At 46.0% G+C, this 15,857-nt stretch overlaps 2 protein-coding genes across 4 annotated transcripts in view; one reads left to right on the top strand and one right to left on the bottom strand.

Annotated features, from left to right (window-relative positions):
- The window catches only part of NTN1 (netrin 1), a 475,394-nt gene that overhangs the window by 74,515 nt on the left and 385,022 nt on the right, over window positions 1–15,857 (top strand). The gene's annotated exons all lie outside the window — the stretch shown is intronic.
- The window catches only part of PIK3R5 (phosphoinositide-3-kinase regulatory subunit 5), a 241,652-nt gene that overhangs the window by 225,020 nt on the left and 775 nt on the right, over window positions 1–15,857 (bottom strand). The window lies entirely within an intron of this gene.

Genomic DNA, 15,857 nt, shown 5'->3' with positions numbered 1-15,857 from the left:
TGCGTTGCGATGCAAGGGGGTGAATACACAAAAAATGTTCTGAATGCAGGGAAAATGCTGATGCATAGCGAACAAGTACTGAGCAGCTTTGTTTTAATACTGAAATATAGAATTATAGGGTTTTAGACCCGATAATTGTAATTTCTTATCACCGCTATTTGCATCTATATTATTATTATCCTTTATTTATTTGGCGCCACATGGGATCTGCAGAACCCAGTTACAGAGTACATAAACAAATAAGCAAAACAAGAAAACAGTGACTTACAATTCAACACAATATAGGACAAGCACAGGGCATTATAAATAAACATAGCTGTGTCAGCAGACGACATTAAAATAAGTATCAGAGTGGCAGAAAACAGAGGGATTTAGTGCCATCAAAGGAAGTATTGAAAAGAAGATTAAGCAAGAGATGGAAAAGTCTGTCAACGCTTACATTCTAAAGGGGAGGGGCAGACAGACAGGGGTGACACAGATGGGGTAGACAGTGAGAGTGGGCCACAGAGGGTTAGGATGAGAAATGGTTGGGTTTGGTGAAGAAGTTGGTTTTGAGAGCCCATTTGAAGTTTTGTAGAGAGGTGGAGAGTCTGAGGGGGAGAGGTAGAGGATTCCATAGAAAGTGAGCAGCACATGTAAAATAATGGAGGGAGGTGGTAATCAGTGGGCAAGAGAGGCGACGTGCATTAGCTAAGCAAACAAGGTAGGAAGGAGTGTAATGGGAGATAAGGTCAGAGTAGGTGAGGGCTTTGTGAGTGTGAGAAGCTTTAAATTGATTCTAAAGGGGAAGGGGAGCCAAGGAAGGTCTTGTAAGTTGGATGTAGTACGTTTGGCGAGGAAAATGAGCCAGGTAGCAGGATTGAAGTGGAAAGAGGCATTTGTCAGGGATGCCAGATAGTGGATGAGGGTTTTAGTGGCATCCTGGTTGAGAAAGGGTCTGATCCAGGAAATATTTTTGAGATGAAAATGGCAGCTCTGTGAGAGGTGCTGAATGTGTGGTTTGAAGGAGAGGGAGGAATCAAGGATTACTCCAAGACAGAGCACTTTGGGGCTAGAGGAGATATTCGTGCCATCAATAGATAATGAGATTGTGGGAGGTGAGTATGGTGAATAGTTTCAGATCTGTTACAGGGTCTGGCTCTGGTGTATGTGTAATCAGTGATACAGAGCAACCGCTCACAGGATGAAGCCAGCAGGGGGCATGCTTCCAGGCTGGGACTCCAATTTCCCTGGCTATAACAGCTCTATATCGGAATAAAAAATTAAGTTTTGTCCGTCCTGGTGTAAGAAGTGAAATGATCACTAATTTAGATAGAGAGATCAATAATGAGTTAGAGATAGTTTCACTCCTGTTTTAGGACTTCTGCGCGCGTTACTACACATGCACTATCTGCTGACCACACGTGTGGTGGCCATTGCTGGAGTGGGTTCCAGAGGAGCCCTCTCCCAGTAATTTATGCACCATGTAGCCCATAGACTACAGCGGCTAAGCTCTGGAATACAAACGTGAATCTGACAGCCTAGCAGTCCCCATAGCCTAGCGTCTACTGCCAAAAATAGAGTGAGCATGGAAGATAGAGAAGATATCTGCTACACCTCCATGATACATAAGAGAAATACTAACAATGGCCCTCATTCCGAGTTGATCGCTCGCAAGGCGAATTTAGCAGAGTTGCTCACGCTAAGCCTACGCCTACTGGGAGTGTATCTTAGCTTCTTAAAATTGCGACCGATGTATTCGCAATATTGCGATTACAAACTACTTAGCAGTTTCAGAGTAGCTTCAGACTTACTCGGCATCTGCGTTCAGTTCAGTGCTTGTCGTTCCTGGTTTGACGTCATAAACACACCCAGCGTTCGCCCAGACACTCCCCCGTTTCTCCGGCCACTCCTGCGTTTTTTCCGGAAACGGTAGCGTTTTTATCCACACGCCCCGAAAACGCTGTGTTTCCGCCCAGTAACACCCATTTCCTGTCAATCACACTACGTTCGCCAGAGCGAAGAAAAAGCCGTGAGTAAAAATACTATCTTCATTGTAAAATTACTTGGCGCAGTCGCAGTGCGAATATTGCGCATGCGTACTAAGCGGAATTTCACTGCGATGCGAAGAAAATTACCGAGCAATCAACTCGGAATGAGGGCCAATGTGTAGGTACCATCCAAAAACATCTGTTTTTGGTGGATATGCAGTAAATATAGTTTAATATATATGCCCCTATGTGACATCACCACCCAGAAACGGAATACGTACGATTTACCGGCAGGTGGAATGCCAGCTGTCGGTATCCCGACAGCAGCATCCCGCCCACCAGAATGCCGCCATAGTAACCAATTACATAGACTGCACTACAAAATTGCTGTTTCCACTGTCTAGTTGATGGTTACACTTTAATAAACCCATTCAACAAAAAATGCAGCTATAGATGTGTCCTCTTACATCTCTGCTACTTTTGCACCAAACCAGTCACGTCGTTAGAATGTCCTAGCATTGAGCATCTTTTTTGCAAATGTTTTTTCCTGAAAGTGCGCCTTTGAATCTGTACACAAAGTAGTAGCCGCAGCTTTTTCCAATACAAGTTCTGTTGTGCTCAGTCCGTATACTTATCAGCACAGTCTCCTCATGCGCCTTAGTTGCATTGCGTTGTGACTAAGATGCATTTTCAGGAAAAAATACCCTTGACGTTAGGAGAGTTGCACAGGGCCTAGCGGCTTACTCACGTCATGCATCTCGTGCTGCTTGGTGTATTGAGGCTAGATGTATGAGGACACATCTGTATGATTCACAGATAAGCAGATCTGCTTTCAGTCATGTTAGCAAATGCAAATACCCAGTAAACTAAGGCTGGGTACACACTTGTCGATGTGACATCGTGCAAGATACCCCCGCAAACGATAACATTCATACACACTGAACGATATTGTTTGCTTCTCGTCAGTGACGACATGCACCCACGTCCAGGTGCATGCTGTCTTGTACAATATCTTTATATTTCAAGTTGAAGACTAAAGATATTGTACATCATTAATAACCCGCAGGAGCGCGCATCATTATGATATATTGAATACACACTGGATGACGTATATCCAGCGGATCGGATGATATATCGGGTGCATATCGCCAAGTATGTACCCAACCTAAGTTTGAAAAGTGATCAAAGACCATGTTTTAGTAGACATTTTTAAAGTAAACAAGTATATAAATATGAAAGTAAAGTTATATAAGCAAACCTGGGTTTAGTGTTCCTTCTAGAAATGAAATAGGGCAGGGCGCTGGACTCCGGGGGCATATTGCGCGCACGCCCGAAACGGGGTCGCGTCCACGTAAATTAGGGGGCATGGCCACGCTAACATCATTTTAGTGGACGGTGCGACCCACTGACGTTGTTGTACGGGGCGTCTGTGGCCGGCGGCGTCACTGTTGGGGGTGTGCCCAGCACCTCCGTCGGTGCTGGGCTTCCCCCAGCTCTCTCCCATAGCGTGAATGGATGCCGTGATCTTTACACGCTGGGAGGGCAGGAAGCGGGCGGCTGTTCTAGCAGGGTGCCGCAAAAGGGGCAGGGCGGGTTTTGCCTTTTAAAAATTGGGCAGGGCGCGGCGCCCTGCTAAAACAGCCTAGAGGTTGGTACTATGGTAGCAGGTAGTGCAACTACAACAAGACCATTGCTGGTGTGGGGCCATATCTCCCCATGTCAAAGCTCTTTTTGTATATTTTTTGGATTTCTATAAGATCCACTCGCTGGCGGCAGCTGTGCATGCTTGTTAAAGGCCAGTACTGATGGAAGAGATGTGCGCTGAGCGATCTTAACAAAGACCGCTCAGCACACATCTCTCCCCCCGCTCAGCACAGCGCGATGTGTGCTGAGCGAGGGGGATAGAAGGGGGGGGGGGGCTGCGGGTGAAATGAGCGATGTACTAGATTGAGCCTGCGTGCCAATCTAGCAACGGCGAAAGCGATGCACGGGGCCGCGCATCGCTATCGATGTGGAGGGTACACACGGAGAGATCAGTGCTTAACTTTTAAGAAATCAAGTCAGATTGCTAAGAATAAGCACTGATCTCTCCGTGACCGTGTACCCCCTTTTACAATCCTGGAATGTCCAGGAGAGTCCTGACTATCAGGGGGCTCACCTAGGCTTCTAAAGAGTTGTCCAGTCACCCACATATAGCATTCATGTTGAATTGTATCAATGTAGTCTTGCCCCCTGTAAAATGCAGCAAATTGCATGTTTTAACAGGAGGGGGCGGAGCCACAATGACACGCTTGTGGAAGGATGACCTCTTTTCATGCCGTTCTGACATGGTTGCCCCATCCAGGTTTCTCTCAAAGGGGCTTTCTAAATGTTGGCATGTATGCAGTAGTGGTGTTGAAGACAATTTCTGACCTCCTCTGTCTTATTGAAGCCCCCAGTGTGAATAGGATGTGGCTGCTGTCTTAGGGGCTTATTTATTAACATTATTTTTACTAAAATATTGTGAAAAAGGGTGTTTTCACACCCTTTTCACATTATTTTAGTATCACCTGAATGTACACTGCTCAAAAAAATAAAGCGAACAGTAAAATAACACATCCTAGATCTGAATGAATTAAATATTCTTATTAAATACTTTGTTCTTTACATAGTTGAATGTGTTGACAACAAAATCACACAAAAATTATCAATGGAAATCAAATTTATTAACCCATGGAGGTCTGGATTTGGAGTCACACTCAAAATTAAGGTGGAAAAACACACTAGAGGCTGATCCAACTTTGATGTAATGTCCTTAAAACAAGTCAAAATGAGGCTCAGTGGTGTGTGTGGCCTCCACGTGCCTGTATGACCTCCCTACAACGCCTGGGCATGCTTCTGATAAGGTGGCGGATGGTCTCCTGAGGGATCTCCTCCCAGACCTGGACTAAAGCATCCGCCAACTCCTGGACAGTCTGTGGTGCAACGTGGCATTGGTGGATGGAGCGAGACATGATCTCCCAGATGTGCTCAATTGGATTCAGGTCTGGGGAACGGGCGGGCCAGTCCATAGCATCAATGCCTTCGTCTTGCAGGAACTGCTGACACACTCCAGCCACATGAGGTCTAGCATTGTCTTGCATTGGGAGGAACCCAGGGCCAACCGCACCAGCATATGGTCTCACAAGGGGTCTGAGGATCTCATCTCGGTACCTAATGGCAGTCAGGCTACCTCTGGCGAGCACATGGAGGGCTGTGCGGCCCCCCAAAGAAATCCCACCCCACACCATTACTGACCCACTGCCAAACCGGTCATGCTGGAGGATGTTGCAGGCAGCAGAACGTTCTCCTTGGCGTCTCCAGACTCTGTCACGTCTGACACGTGCTCAGTGAGAACCTGCTTTCATCTGTGAAGAGCACAGGGCGCCAGTGGCGAATTTGCCAATCTTGGTGTTCTCTGGCAAATGCCAAACATCCTGCACGGTGTTGGGCTGTAAGCACAACCCCCACCTGTGGATGTCGGGCCCTAATTCCACCATCATGGAGTCTGTTTCTGATCATTTGAGTAGACACATGCACATTTGTGTCTTGCTGGAGGTCATTCTGCAGGGCTCTGGCAGTGCTCCTCCTGTTCCTCCTTGCACAAAGAGGTAGCGGTCCTGCTGCTGGGTTGTTGCCCTCCTACGGCCTCCTCCACGTCTCCTGATGTACTGGCCTGTCTCCTGGTAGTGCCTCCATGCTCTGGACACTACGCTGACAGACACAGCAAACCTTCTTGCCACAGCTCGCATTGATGTGTCATCCTGGATGAGCTGCACTACCTGAGCCACTTGTGTGGGTTGTAGACTCCATCTCATGCTACCACTAGAGTGAAAGCACCGCCAGCTTTCAAAAGTGACCAAAACATCAGCCAGAAAGCATAGGAGCTGAGTAGAGGGTCTGTGGTCACCACCTGCAGAACAACTCCTTTATTAAGGGTGTCTTGCTAATTTCCTATAATTTCCACCTGTTGTCTATTCCATTTGCACAACAGCATGTGAAATTGATTGTCAATCAGTGTTGCTTCCTAAGTGGACAGTTTGATTTCACAGAAGTGTGATTGACTTGGAGTTACATTGTGTGGTTTAAGTGTTCCCTTTATTTTTTTGAGCAGTATATTAAAGGGCATTTGGAGCAGTTTTCATGAAAAACTGCTCTAAACCCTTTAATTCACTTTTATTTTTATTTTTTTAGTAAGCCACATCGCATTCCCCATACTTATAATGGGAAATGCGATCTGACCAGATTTACTAAAAAAAAAGGTGAACAAATACAGCAGTGTGCCTTGTGATAATCTCGCCAGCTCAGGCTGGCGAGTTCACAGGGCAGCACTGCGATGTGCACCTGGCAGAGAAAGACAAAACATACTCACCTGTCCAGGGAGACGGTGTCCGCTGCTCCGGTGAGTGCTGCCAGGCGCCGGGTCCCCCATATGCTGCAATGTGACCCCAGTAAAGTGATGCTGCAAAACAGCAGTGCAGTTTACAGCACCGGGGGTCACAGTGCAGGAGAAGGACCCGGCGCCCGGCAGCCTCCTGAAGCAGCGCGGACCAGCTCCCTGGACATGTGAGTATATTATCCTGCTGGGGGGGTCCTCGGAGCTCGGGGTAGTCGCGACGGTGGGTGGGGGGTGTCGGCGGGGGCAGCGCATGTGCAGCAGGACATAGGGGTATTTTTTACTAAAAATACCCCGATGCTGCGAAGAGGCATCGCAGGGACAGAGCTTATTCGCAGGCTCTGTCCCTGCATGCGATAACTGATACATCCCTGTGATGTAATCAATTATCGCAGTGCGATTTTGGGTGATTTTTATCACCTGTAATCCGCATCCTGGATGCGGATGGTGATAAATAGGCCCCAAAGTAACTTAAAGGAAGCTTGTGACTGGAGAGCAGCATAGTCTGCTTTCTATTGGTTAATACAAGAGCAGCTACTGACTGATTTGTAGGGGAAGCTGGAGGAGATGAGTTAATGTTTTCTGCATGTACATAGGACCCTCAAATATCTAGTTATGATTCTGCTTATAATGACAGCAGAATTTTGTTGAATTGTTTTGGGGAAAATGTATTTTTAGCACTGTTTATGTAGTGTGGCAGGGACAGTATGTTTCCACATGAGGGTAATGTGGAATGGCAGGCTTTTGCAAGATTGAAGCAACAGGTCTGATGGAATCCAGTCCAGGTTTTAGCTGAGTCTGTGGTAAGCCACAACTGGGCTAATCACCACCTTGTTTACTGTCTTTAAAAATGTGTTTTGTTCAGTAGGTCATTGCTAATGTTGCTAGCGAGTGGCCAGGTGATAGAGTCTGGGGTTACGTTAGGAACCATTTGGAATAAGCACTGTTTGTAATTACCAGAACTTGTAATGTTATACTGCTGATTTAAGAACTGCCTGTAAAACATGACCTGCAAAACCTGCATGTAAAGCTGTATCCTGCCTGAGGTGGAAGTAAAGTATGTTGGATTATACTCCGTATATGTGATTTCTGTCACAGTTGTAACACCATCAGTGTTGAGTAGGCAATCTCAGTAAAGATGGTAATGGAGATTTTATTAGAGATGAGCGCCTGAAATTTTTCGGGTTTTGTGTTTTGGTTTTGTGTTCGGTTCCGCGGCCGTGTTTTGGGTTCGAACGCGTTTTGGCAAAACCTCACCGAATTATTTTTGTCGGATTCGGGTGTGTTTTGGATTCGGGTGTTTTTTTCAAAAAACCCTAAAAAACAGCTTAAATCATAGAATTTGGGGGTAATTTTGATCCCAAAGTATTATTAACCTCAAAAAACATAATTTACACTCATTTTCAGCCTATTCTGAACACATCACACCTCACAATATTATTTTTAGTCCTAAAATTTGCACCGAGGTCGCTGTGTGAGTAAGATAAGCGACCCTAGTGGCCGACACAAACACCGGGCCCATCTAGGAGTGGCACTGCAGTGTCACGCAGGATGTCCCTTCCAAAAAACCCTCCCCAATCAGCACATGATGCAAAGAAAAAGAAAAGAAAAAAGAGGTGCAAGATGGAATTATCCTTGGGCCCTCCCACCCACCCTTATGTTGTATAAACAAAACAGGACATGCACACTTTAACCAACCCATCATTTCAGTGACAGGGTCTGCCACACGACTGTGACTGATATGACGGGTTGGTTTGGACCCCCCCCAAAAAAGAAGCAATTAATCTCTCCTTGCACAAACTGGCTCTACAGAGGCAAGATGTCCACCTCATCTTCACCCTCCGATATATCACCGTGTACATCCCCCTCCTCACAGATTATCAATTCGTCCCCACTGGAATCCACCATCTCAGCTCCCTGTGTACTTTGTGGAGGCAATTGCTGCTGGTCAATGTCTCCGCGGAGGAATTGATTATAATTCATTTTAATGAACATCATCTTCTCCACATTTTCTGGATGTAACCTCGTACGCCGATTGCTGACAAGGTGAGCGGCGGCACTAAACACTCTTTCGGAGTACACACTTGTGGGAGGGCAACTTAGGTAGAATAAAGCCAGTTTGTGCAAGGGCCTCCAAATTGCCTCTTTTTCCTGCCAGTATAAGTACGGACTGTGTGACGTGCCTACTTGGATGCGGTCACTCATATAATCCTCCACCATTCTATCAATGTTGAGAGAATCATATGCAGTGACAGTAGACGACATGTCCGTAATCGTTGTCAGGTCCTTCAGTCCGGACCAGATGTCAGCATCAGCAGTCGCTCCAGACTGCCCTGCATCACCGCCAGCGGGTGGGCTCGGAATTCTGAGCCTTTTCCTCGCACCCCCAGTTGCGGGAGAATGTGAAGGAGGAGATGTTGACAGGTCGCGTTCCGCTTGACTTGACAATTTTGTCACCAGCAGGTCTTTCAACCCCAGCAGACCTGTGTCTGCCGGAAAGAGAGATCCAAGGTAGGCTTTAAATCTAGGATCGAGCACGGTGGCCAAAATGTAGTGCTCTGATTTCAACAGATTGACCACCCGTGAATCCTTGTTAAGCGAATTAAGGGCTGCATCCACAAGTCCCACATGCCTAGCGGAATCGCTCCGTGTTAGCTCCTCCTTCAATGTCTCCAGCTTCTTCTGCAAAAGCCTGATGAGGGGAATGACCTGACTCAGGCTGGCAGTGTCTGAACTGACTTCACGTGTGGCAAGTTCAAAGGGCATCAGAACCTTGCACAACGTTGAAATCATTCTCCACTGCACTTGAGACAGGTGCATTCCATCTCCTATATCGTGCTCAATTGTATAGGCTTGAATGGCCTTTTGCTGCTCCTCCAACCTCTGAAGCATATAGAGGGTTGAATTCCACCTCGTTACCACTTCTTGCTTCAGATGATGGCAGGGCAGGTTCAGTAGTTTTTGGTGGTGCTCCAGTCTTCTGTACGTGGTGCCTGTACGCCGAAAGTGTCCCGCAATTTTTCTGGCCACCGACAGCATCTCTTGCACGCCCCTGTCGTTTTTTAAAAAATTCTGCACCACCAAATTCAAGGTATGTGCAAAACATGGGACGTGCTGGAATTTGCCCATATTTAATGCACACACAATATTGCTGGCGTTGTCCGATGCCACAAATCCACAGGAGAGTCCAATTGGGGTAAGCCATTCCGCGATGATCTTCCTCAGTTGCCGTAAGAGGTTTTCAGCTGTGTGCGTATTCTGGAAAGCGGTGATACAAAGCGTAGCCTGCCTAGGAAAGAGTTGGCGTTTGCGAGATGCTGCTACTGGTGCCGCCGCTGCTGTTCTTGCGGCGGGAGTCCATACATCTACCCAGTGGGCTGTCACAGTCATATAGTCCTGACCCTGCCCTGCTCCACTTGTCCACATGTCCGTGGTTAAGTGGACATTGGGTACAACTGCATTTTTTAGGACACTGGTGAGTCTTTTTCTGACGTCCGTGTACATTCTCGGTATCGCCTGCCTAGAGAAGTGGAACCTAGATGGTATTTGGTAACGGGGGCACACTGCCTCAATAAATTGTCTAGTTCCCTGTGAACTAACGGCGGATACCGGACGCACGTCTAACACCAACATAGTTGTCAAGGACTCAGTTATCCGCTTTGCAGTAGGATGACTGCTGTGATATTTCATCTTCCTCGCAAAGGACTGTTGAACAGTCAATTGCTTACTGGAAGTAGTACAAGTGGGCTTACGACTTCCCCTCTGGGATGACCATCGACTCCCAGCGGCAACAACAGCAGCGCCAGCAGCAGTAGGCGTTACACGCAAGGATGCATCGGAGGAATCCCAGGCAGGAAAGGACTCGTCAGACTTGCCAGTGACATGGCCTGCAGGACTATTGGCATTCCTGGGGAAGGAGGAAATTGACACTGAGGGAGTTGGTGGGGTGGTTTGCGTGAGCTTGGTTACAAGAGGAAGGGATTTACTGGTCAGTGGACTGCTTCCGCTGTCACCCAAAGTTTTTGAACTTGTCACTGACTTATTATGAATGCGCTGCAGGTGACGTATAAGGGAGGATGTTCCGAGGTGGTTAACGTCCTTACCCCTACTTATTACAGCTTGACAAAGGGAACACACGGCTTGACACCTGTTGTCCACATTTCTGGTGAAATACCTCCACACCGAAGAGCTGATTTTTTTGGTATTTTCACCTGGCATGTCAACGGCCATATTCCTCCCACGGACAACAGGTGTCTCCCCGGGTGCCTGACTTAAACAAACCACCTCACCATCAGAATCCTCCTGGTCAATTTCCTCCCCAGCGCCAGCAACACCCATATCCTCCTCATCCTGGTGTACTTCAACACTGACATCTTCAATCTGACTATCAGGAACTGGACTGCGGGTGCTCCTTCCAGCACTTGCAGGGGGCATGCAAATAGTGGAAGGCGCATGCTCTTCACGTCCAGTGTTGGGAAGGTCAGGCATCGCAAACGACACAATTGGACTCTCCTTGTGGATTTGGGATTTCAAAGAACGCACAGTTCTTTGCGGTGCTTTTGCCAGCTTGAGTCTTTTCAGTTTTCTAGCGAGAGGCTGAGTGCTTCCATCCTCATGTGAAGCTGAACCACTAGCCATGAACATAGGCCAGGGCCTCAGCCGTTCCTTGCCACTCCGTGTGGTAAATGGCATATTGGCAAGTTTACGCTTCTCCTCCGACAATTTTATTTTAGGTTTTGGAGTCCTTTTTTTTCTGATATTTGGTGTTTTGGATTTGACATGCTCTGTACTATGACATTGGGCATCGGCCTTGGCAGACGACGTTGCTGGCATTTCATCGTCTCGGCCATGACTAGTGGCAGCAGCTTCAGCACGAGGTGGAAGTGGATCTTGATCTTTCCCTAATTTTGGAACCTCAACTTTTTTGTTCTCCATATTTTATAGGCAGAACTAAAAGGCACCTCAGGTAAACAATGGAGATGGATGGATTGGATACTAGTATACAATTATGGACGGACTGCCACGGTTAGGTGGTATAAAAAAACCACGGTTAGGTGGTATATATTATAATAATAATACAATTATGGATGGACGGACTGCCTGCCGACTGCCGACACAGAGGTAGCCACAGCCGTGAACTACCGCACTGTACACTGGTTGATAAAGAGATAGTAGTATACTCGTAACAACTAGTATGACACTATGACGACGGTATAAAGAATGAAAAAAAAACCACGGTTAGGTGGTATATATTATAATAATAATACAATTATGGATGGACGGACTGCCTGCCGACTGCCGACACAGAGGTAGCCACAGCCGTGAACTACCGCACTGTACACTGGTTGATAAAGAGATAGTAGTATACTCGTAACAACTAGTATGACACTATGACGACGGTATAAAGAATGAAAAAAAAACCACGGTTAGGTGGTATATATTATAATAATAATACAATTATGGATGGACGGACTGCCTGCCGACTGCCGACACAGAGGTAGCCACAGCCGTGAACTACCGCACTGTACACTGGTTGATAAAGAGATAGTAGTATACTCGTAACAACTAGTATGACACTATGACATCGGTATAAAGAATGAAAAAAAAACCACGGTTAGGTGGTATATATTATAATAATAATACAATTATGGATGGACGGACTGCCTGCCGACTGCCGACACAGAGGTAGCCACAGCCGTGAACTACCGCACTGTACACTGGTTGATAAAGAGATAGTAGTATACTCGTAACAACTAGTATGACACTATGACGACGGTATAAAGAATGAAAAAAAAAACCACGGTTAGGTGGTATATATTATAATAATAATACAATTATGGATGGACGGACTGCCTGCCGACTGCCGACACAGAGGTAGCCACAGCCGTGAACTACCGCACTGTACACTGGTTGATAAAGAGATAGTAGTATACTCGTAACAACTAGTATGACACTATGACGACGGTATAAAGAATGCAAAAAAAACCACGGTTAGGTGGTATATATTATAATAATAATACAATTATGGATGGACGGACTGCCTGCCGACTGCCGACACAGAGGTAGCCACAGCCGTGAACTACCGCACTGTACACTGGTTGATAAAGAGATAGTAGTATACTCGTAACAACTAGTATGACACTATGACGACGGTATAAAGAATGAAAAAAAAACCACGGTTAGGTGGTATATATTATAATAATAATACAATTATGGATGGACGGACTGCCTGCCGACTGCCGACACAGAGGTAGCCACAGCCGTGAACTACCGCACTGTACACTGGTTGATAAAGAGATAGTAGTATACTCGTAACAACTAGTATGACACTATGACGACGGTATAAAGAATGAAAAAAAAACCACGGTTAGGTGGTATATATTATAATAATAATACAATTATGGATGGACGGACTGCCTGCCGACTGCCGACACAGAGGTAGCCACAGCCGTGAACTACCGCACTGTACACTGGTTGATAAAGAGATAGTAGTATACTCGTAACAATTAGGATGACACTATGACGGTATAAAGAATGAAAAAAAAACCACGGTTAGGTGGTATATATTATAATAATAATACAATTATGGATGGACGGACTGCCTGCCGACTGCCGACACAGAGGTAGCCACAGCCGTGAACTACCGCACTGTACACTGGTTGATAAAGAGATAGTAGTATACTCGTAACAATTAGGATGACACTATGACGGTATAAAGAATGAAAAAAAAACCACGGTTAGGTGGTAGGTATATAATAATAAATAATACAATTCTGGTCGGACGGACTGCCTGCCGTGTGCCGACACAGAGGTAGCCACAGCCGTGAACTACCGCACTGTACACTGGTTGATAAAGAGATAGTAGTATACTCGTAACAATTAGGATGACACTATGACGGTATAAAGAATGAAAAAAAAACCACGGTTAGGTGGTAGGTATATAATAATAAATAATACAATTCTGGTCGGACGGACTGCCTGCCGTGTGCCGACACAGAGGTAGCCACAGCCGTGAACTACCGCACTGTACACTGGTTGATAAAGAGATAGTAGTATACTCGTAACAATTAGGATGACACTATGACGGTATAAAGAATGAAAAAAAAACCACGGTTAGGTGGTAGGTATATAATAATAAATAATACAATTCTGGTCGGACGGACTGCCTGCCGTGTGCCGACACAGAGGTAGCCACAGCCGTGAACTACCGCACTGTACACTGGTTGATAAAGAGATAGTAGTATACTCGTAACAATTAGGATGACACTATGACGGTATAAAGAATGAAAAAAAAACCACGGTTAGGTGGTAGGTATATAATAATAAATAATACAATTCTGGTCGGACGGACTGCCTGCCGTGTGCCGACACAGAGGTAGCCACAGCCGTGAACTACCGCACTGTACACTGGTTGATAAAGAGATAGTAGTATACTCGTAACAATTAGGATGACACTATGACGGTATAAAGAATGAAAAAAAAACCACGGTTAGGTGGTAGGTATATAATAATAAATAATACAATTCTGGTCGGACGGACTGCCTGCCGTGTGCCGACACAGAGGTAGCCACAGCCGTGAACTACCGCACTGTACTGTGTCTGCTGCTAATATAGACTGGTTGATATTTAAAGAGATATTAGTAGTATACAACAATACTATACTGGTGGTCAGGCACTGGTCACCACTCCTGCAGCAAAAGTGTGCACTGTTAATTAATATAATTGTACTCCTGGCTCCTGCTAACAACCTGCAGTGCTCCCCAGTCTCCCCCACAATTAATTATAAGCTTTTAATTTATACATTGATGACTGTGCAGCACACTGGGCTGAGCTGAGTGCACACAGACTGAGTCACACTGTGTGACTGACTGTGCTGTGTATCGTTTTTTTTTTCAGGCAGAGAACGGATATAGCAGAGAGAAGTGAACGGATATATTATATTAAATAAAAGTTAACTAGCAACTGCACTGGTCACTGACTGTGGTAAACTAACTCTGTCTGCGACTCTGCACAATCTCTCTCTCTCTATCTAATCTATCTCTATTCTAATGGAGAGGACGCCAGACACGTCCTCTCCCTATCAATCTCAATGCACGAGTGAAAATGGCGGCGACGCGCGGCTCCTTATATAGAATCCGAGTCTCGCGATAGAATCCGAGCCTCGCGAGAATCCGACAGCGTCATGATGACGTTCGGGCGCGCTCGGGTTAACCGAGCAAGGCGGGAAGATCCGAGTCGCTCGGACCCGTGGAAAAAAAAGTGAAGTTCGTGCGGGTTCGGATTCAAAGAAACCGAACCCGCTCATCTCTAGATTTTATCATGGAGATTCATGGATAAAAAATACAAACCTCTGTAATCTGATGACAGACACATTATTTAGTTTGTAAAACCAATGTTTTCACAACAAACAAATGAGCTACTAAACTGGGGTGTTAAATTAGACATATACACAATTTAATCCACAGATGTTTATTTGACTGAGTGTCAACACATTAACCACTACAGCACACTTCCTCCCACAGTGCCATCAGCACATATAACCAGTCTTTTATCCATTAGATCAGAGGTTCTCAAACTCGGTCCTCGGGAGCCCACACAGTGCATGTTTTGCAGGTAACCCAGCAGGTGCACAGGTGTATTAATTTCTCACTGACATTTTAAAAGGTCCACAGGTGGAGCTAATTATTTCACTTGCGATTCTGTGAGGAGACCTGCAAAACATGCTCTGTGTTGGCCCCCGAGGACCGAGTTTGAGAACCTCTGCATTAGATTGTACACTATGGGGCTGATTCAGAAGTGGACATAGAAGCGGCTGCATCAGCTGGCGGTCGCCAGTCTACGACTTTATGCAAATGCTGCTACAAGTCCTTCCATGGTGTTTATTAATGTGCAGTGACTGAGACGTCCACTTTTAACGTATGTACACACTGTAATACCGAATGGTGTATCTTCAGATGCAACATCTATAGCACCATCAAAACTTGCAACAGCCCGATGGACGAAGAAACTGCTCTTTCCGAGTTTAGCCTCCTATGTAATCGGCTGAACATCTGTGTAGGCAACAATTTCACCGACACGCCTGTATAACTCCCATAGCATGCCACAAGATAGACCATATCCGTGCATGCGCTAAGCCACCTCCTTGTCACCACTCTGGAACGCCCTCTACATTTTCCATACAGTTATCCATGCATGCATCTGAAATCACAACTACAACTCTGTCCGGACACAATCGCGATGCATTTGTGACTGTGGTGCATGCCACTAGGATGCAGCTGGAGAGATCTGTCCTATGTCAGGCTCTTGCTTACCACAAGTCCATATCCTGATTTCTGATTACACTAACACTTGACGTTCACATTATTGCACCCCTGCAGCATTGGCACTGTAATTGAAATAAACATTGGGCCACCTCTGCTGAATGTGCACACACTGCCAAATAGAAGTGTATGCTGGGACACTTTGGTTGTTTA

This window comes from Pseudophryne corroboree, chromosome 3, assembly GCF_028390025.1.
Source record: "Pseudophryne corroboree isolate aPseCor3 chromosome 3, aPseCor3.hap2, whole genome shotgun sequence".
NCBI classification, from domain to species: Eukaryota; Metazoa; Chordata; class Amphibia; order Anura; family Myobatrachidae; genus Pseudophryne; species Pseudophryne corroboree.
Note: the sequence above shows the minus strand (reverse complement) of the source record. Positions and strands in the feature narration are given on the sequence as shown.